This window comes from Gopherus evgoodei, unplaced genomic scaffold, assembly GCF_007399415.2.
Source record: "Gopherus evgoodei ecotype Sinaloan lineage unplaced genomic scaffold, rGopEvg1_v1.p scaffold_68_arrow_ctg1, whole genome shotgun sequence".
NCBI lineage: Eukaryota > Metazoa > Chordata > Testudines > Testudinidae > Gopherus > Gopherus evgoodei.
In genome coordinates this window covers 499,907-506,460 of record NW_022060089.1, presented here as the reverse complement: position 1 = coordinate 506,460, position 6,554 = coordinate 499,907, and the positions used below count along the sequence as shown (strand labels likewise).

Here is a 6,554-nt window from a genome sequence, read left to right as displayed (position 1 = left end):
ATGGAGGTATGGTTCAAAGAGGATAACACATTTGACTACTCATGGGACAGGACAGGAAAAACAGGACCAAGGAAAAGCAGATGTAAATAGAAACCTTTTGAGATAAAATTTGAGGTATGATGGGAAGATGGCAAAAATGTGACATGGGACTATCTAAAACCAAAAAGTTTGGAAGAGCAATGAACATGCTTGTATATACTAAGGGTGGGGGATGTCAACTAATGTTTAGATTTAATTAGGATGAGAAAAATCTGAATATGAATACTCTGAATGGTACTTTTTGGAGTTTGGGATTTTATGTAATCACTTTAGATGTCATTCAAGAAAAGGAACTGGCTAATATTCATGTGGGATGGAATGAGTCAATGGCTCTCAAAATACGGGAAACTAGTAAAATACTGGATTCTTCTATAATGAGAAGATTAAGTTGCTTTAGGAAAATTAAAAGGGGAGTAGATTTTCAGGGATATGGTCCGTTGTTTATGTTTATCAATCAAATATCAGAAAAGAAGTTTGATCCAAGAATAATGGCAGATGAACACTCGTATAGAAAGGGAGAAGTAATTGAAGCCCCAGCCATAGTGGACCAATCAGTCCGGTTGGAAGGAATGCAAATAAACATAAGTACACAACATTCAGAGTGCAAACCATATGCCTTACCTCTACTACAAGCATGGGGACAATGGGGAGATTGGACTATATGAAATACAACAGGTAAAGGGGAATATTTTGTAGCTGGTATTGGTGTTGTAGCTGGATTTTTAAACTCATTTGATATTGAGATGTTACATGGGGCCATATCAGCCTTGGGTAAGGTTTGGGGGCTATACAGACACATGTGAAACAAAATGTTGGTGCATTCTCCAAGCAAGGAATAAGAAGTGTGGAGCTCCAGTTGACACAGGGGCAAGCCTTAAAAATGTCTCTAAATGTGAATGTATATGGTGTGTCTGAAATCAACAATAAAACTATACTAACAATATGACATGTACAGATGCAAACTTATGGGCTACAATACAGAGAAAGTACAGTCAATGTGTTCAGTAAGGGGCAAAGGCCTTTTGAATGGCTGTGGTCTCAAACTCCCTACTGTAGCTCAGTTCTGGCTCCCCACTGGCACATCTGGTCTGTGCTGACCCAGCTGCCTGTTCTGGTGTGCTCCAGTTGCAGCCCCCCAGCTGTGTCTCAGCACCACTGCTCAGGCTCAAGCCCACATCTACCTTCTGGGCTGTTTCTCTGGCCCTTGTGTTTCTTACTCCTGCTACTCTGCCTCTAGCTCAGCTTGAGGTGCTGCTCAAGTTTTCCACATTTCTACTGCATTAATAGCCCATAATCGCGTGAAACTTAACCTAAAAGTAGCCCCATCTATTTCTTGAAACAAAGGGGTCTTTTTATTCACACATTCATTTATACATCAGATAACAAATGAAAGCTTTCATTACATACCTACTACAGATCTGATTTTTTTAAAAAGGTACAAGTCCCAGCAGGAGTTCATCCACATTAGCAACAAATCTCTGAGACTACAAAGGAATTCAAAATTAAACCCACAATACTGATACTCGTATCCTGATTCAAGGTTGGCAGGAGTTTCAAACAAAAACCAGCAAATACCGGTGTCAAAAAAGACCCAAAGTAGTCCAAAATGTATGTAGTGTAAAAACAGCAAGAACATTATTATATTATTTCTATTTGCATTCAGTGACAGAAGTGAATGTTCATATTTTGAGTTGAATTAGTTTGTTACTGTTAGTCTGTAAAAGGCAACATTTCATCCTTGCTGTCTTCATCAGAAGTACGTTTCTGCTGTTGATCATACATCTCAGCAGTCACCAGTGCAATCATTTCTTTCATTGCTGCAAACCGTTCACAATAGATCATGTGTGGCTGCGTGTACATCCCCACATAAAGAATGTTCTCTAAAACGTTCACTTGCATCTTGTTGAGCTGTTTAGTTTTTATCAAGTTCATCCAAATAACATCCAACTGCAGCATTGCTAAAAGGTAGTGACACCAATGAAAGAGCAAACAAGCCAAGTTTGCTAAAGTCTTTGTCTTCAGCAACATCTGTGTGTTTGAGAAATTCAGTCCAAAACTGATAAACTTGGTTGTCCTGAGTATGAGACAAAACTATCCACTGCTGCTTCAACTCTCCAGGGTCTCTACAAAACAATGGCAAAAATGGAATATCAGCCATTATAGGTCGAGAAGGTCTTAGTACTGAAAACAATTCAATCACTGAACTTTTGGTGGCAGTTTCTGTGTAATCCATTTCCCACACTCCAAGATGAATTCTCAACTCATACTTTTGATGTCTTTGACAATGGAAATGGTTAGTGTGTATTTTGAAAGTTCCAGCTGAAAGTGTTTCCAAAATCAACTGCGCAAAGTGGTAAGTTATTGGACCCCAAGGCGATGTCGTAGCTTAAGACAGCAGTCTGTAACCTGGGGTTTCCAGAATCCCCAGCAAGGGTAATTTAACTATTTCACTCCAGGCGGTCTCTGGAATAAATCAGTGGGAACTCAGCAATCATGAATCAAATACAAGTAATCATGCAATCGTCTAACTCCACGGTTTATTAGATTTAAGCATACACAGACATAAGCAATAGGTTTAGAACATCCCAGCTATTTCACCTAACATCTGGAATGGCATTGAGTAATTAACAACAGGTTCGCAGTGGCCAGTAGCTCACTTGCTGGGGAGAAACAGTGCCAGGAAAAAGTCTCTCAAGATGGCTTCATAGGACTGCTCTAAAGTACATTGTGTTAGCTATTCTTTAGTAACTTTTACAACACACATAGGATCATGACTTTTCCCAATTTTCATTAAACTTCTACTATAAGAGGTGTCTAGACTCAAGGTTTTCATGCATTTATTTTCTTTCAATCTCCCTTATTCACATCTGTCCAACTCCTCCCATTTATATTGGCAAAAACTGCTAGCTACATTTGACCTTGCATCTAAAAGCCTTCCTTCCAATTAATCCTAAACTATGTGGAATTCAATTTTTGTAATTCATAGTGGCTGAGTGCACATCATATGATTGTAATTGGCTTGATCACATTCTGGGGTACACACCCCTCAAATCCAGAGTAATTGTCATAAACAGATAGCTAAGGGTTAATGTCTCTTTCACCTATAAAGGGTTAACAAACATTAACCTGAAACACCTGACCAGAGGACCAGTCAGGAAACAAGACTTTTTCAAATCTAGGTGGAGGGAAATTTGGGGTGTGAGTTCGTTGTTCTTTGTCTTGGGTCTGTGCCCTCTAGGCTCTGAGAGTGATTTTTCTAGCTCCAGGCTTCCTAATCTTCTGTTTCCAAATTGTAAGTACAAGGATAGTAAGACAATAGGTTTATATTGTTTTTTTGTATTTACATGTGTGTAGTTGCTGGAATGTGTTAAATTGTATTCTTTTTGGATAAGGCTGTTTATTCATTTTTTTCCCTTTAAGCAATTGACCCTGTATATTTTCACCTTAATACAAAGACCATTTTATGTCCTTTTTCTTTCTTTTTATAAAAAGCTTTCTTTTCAAGACCTGTTTGAGTGTTTTTCACTGGTTAAGGCTAAGAAACGAAGGGAGGGGGAAAGTCTCTTTGTGTTTACTAAGCCTGACCTTGCATACCCTCTAGGTGAGGTGGGAGAGAGGTTAGATCTCTCGGTACTTGTGTTTCAAGGACTTGAAGCAGGGAGGGTGGAATCCTTTTGTTTAGATTCACGGAGCTTGAATCTGTATATCTCTCCAGGAACTCAGGGAGGGAACACCTGGAGGGGAAGAGGGAGAAGGGAAGTGGGTTATTTCCCTTTGTGGTGAGAGTCAAGGAATCTGGGTCTTGGGGTCCCTTGGGAAGGTTTTGGGGAGACCACAGTGAGCTAGGCACTGTATAATTCCTGGCTGGTGGCAGCAATTTCCAGGTCCAAGCTTGTAACTAACCTTGGAGGATTTCATGCTAACACCCATATTTTGGAAGCTAAGGTCCAGATCTGGGAAGAAATGTTATGACAGTAATACAATCCATTTGTCAAAAACAGTTTCAGAACTCTCCCTAGTAAGTGCTATAGAATACTCTCAATTCCTGCTACAGCTTTCTTGTATTAGCACTTTCCCATAGAAACTTCTGCTTTATCTTCCAAGCCTCCTGAAATAATGGACATACAGAAATCAGGTAAAATGTGTTCACCAAATCACTGTATACTTGACAAAAAAGTTCAGCATTGTAGCTGATTTCTTTGACTTTGGCTATCTGAAAGTGTAGCTTCTGTTCTTCAAACTGACCAAGAACCCTTTTTCAAACAGGGACTATTGGAAATACACCTTGCATCAGAAAACTGCAGTCTCTTCTGGTGAACTGACAATAACAGGCAGGATGAGTGATAGGTTGTGGGGGGGGGATCAGGGCTGGTGGGTGTTGCTGAAAATGGTCAGTTGATTGGGAGAGCAAGGGAAATCAGCAATCGAGAGATCAGTGCTTGATGATGGAGTGATAAAACATTAGATGAGAGGAACTTCTCAGACTGTGAAATCCCACAATGCTGAGCTCAGTGAAACTAGAAAAGAGCACCCTTGATTAACAAGCAGATTTCGTTTCTCCCGCTTGTCAGACAGGTTTAAAGTCAGTAGCCCCCAGTGATCACATTCTGCAGGCATATTTGAACATTTTGTCACTAAGATCTTTGGTTTTGACCCCATAAATGATAGGGTTGAGCATGGGAGGAACAAGAAGATGGAGGTTGGCCAAGATGATGGGAACGTGGGGAGCGAAGCCCTGACTGAATCGGTGTGTCAGAGTGGAGAAGAGGAAGGGAGTATAATAAGTCAGCATCACACAGATGTGGGCTGTACAGGTGTTGAGGGCTTTCAGGTAGGCTTTCTTGGAGGAGATTCTGAGGACGGCCCTGATGATCAGACCATAGGACAGGGCAATGAGTGTCAGGTCTAACCCAATGACTAAAACCACTATCACCAAGCCGTACAGCCTGTTCACTGTGATGTCCCCACATGACGTCTTTGCCACAGCCATATGGTCGCAGTACATATGGGGGATAATGCGGTTGGCACAGAATGGTAACCTGCTCAGGAGCAGGGGCAGAGGCAGGATGCAGAGAACAGCTCTTATCAAACCCACTAGCCCTACCTTAGCTATTCATGCGTTGGTGAGGACGGTGGCGTATGTCAGAGGGTTACATATGAAAACGTAGGGATCAAAGGCCATTGTCACAAGGACAGCTGAATGCATAGTAGAAACTGTGTGAACGAAGACCATCTGGGTGAGGCAGCCAGCCACAGTAATGCCTTTCAAATTGAACCAAAATATAGACAGTGCCTTTGGAATGACAGAGGTAGACATTGCTATGTCTTTGAGCACCAGCATGCAGAGTAGCAGGTACATCAGCTTGTGCAGGGTCTGTTCTTTGCCTACAATATACAGAACTGTGAAATTTCCCAACATTCCAATAATGCAGAATGTGGAGAAAGGGATGGAAATCCAGAAATGGGCAGGTTCCAGGCCAGGGATGCCTGTAAGGATGAATGTGGAAGGGTCAAAAGGTGTCAGGTTGAAAACTGCCATGAGATGTTCAATGCATTGGATGGGCTCAGAAAAGCTTAAAGTGCCTGTGAAGGAAGAGAAGCACAACAAGGGGGATTACATACTATAGAACAAATAGCATGGCAAATATTTTATAATTATTACCAATCTACAATGGGGGTGAACAGTGACATTGCAACATCTGCAGATGGCACCAGATTACTTAGGTTACAGCCAAGTTCAGAGAAGTCCTCAGAGGGAGCTAACAAAACCAAATGAAATGTCAGAAACTGCAACTTGCATGCCCTTTGGAGGGAAAATTTGAACTCCTCAAACATCTTTCCGAGTTCTGATTGAACTCAAAACAAAAACCTGGGTGTCAATCATGGTACACAGCTCTGTGAAACCCTTTTCAGAGTTTAAGCAGATACAGAAACTAAGCAAAATATTGGGATCCAGGAGGAGTGGGATGGGAAATCATATAGAAGATAGAATGCCATGAGATCAGTCAGCCAATGTTTCACCCTTCTCTGGACTCCTCTGTGTAGTACTGGGCACCCTTCTCACACAGGATATTGCAACAAGAGGGGTTCATGGATGGGCAACGAGAATGATCAATGGCCCAGGGAAACTCTCACATGGACATATGTAGAGAAGCCTGGGTTTGTTACCTTTACACAATAGATGAATAAGAGGAGACATGAGAAAAGTCTAGAAAACACTGACTGGTAGAGAGTACATCAAGAATCTGTTTTCCCTTTCTCATGGTAGAAGATGAAGAGGACATTCAATTAAATTGAAAAGTAGCAAATTCAAAGGAGATTAAAGAAGAATATTTTCTTCAGTTCACGTCTAATGAGGAATTGCTTTCCAAAACTAGTTGTCAGCATGAGCTAAGCAATAATCAGGAAGCATTTGGACATTTACAGGGGTAGTGAGACTCTCCAGTTACAATTCTTACAGATAAATAAACATTATGGAAAGCCTATATGCCCATATGTTTCAGGGCACAATTGAT

General features: G+C 41.1%; 1 pseudogene; it reads right to left on the bottom strand.

The window, feature by feature from the left end:
- Positions 1–4,639: 4,639 nt before the first annotated feature.
- On the bottom strand, positions 4,640–5,284 carry LOC115643717 (annotated as a pseudogene).
- Positions 5,285–6,554: the final 1,270 nt, after the last annotated feature.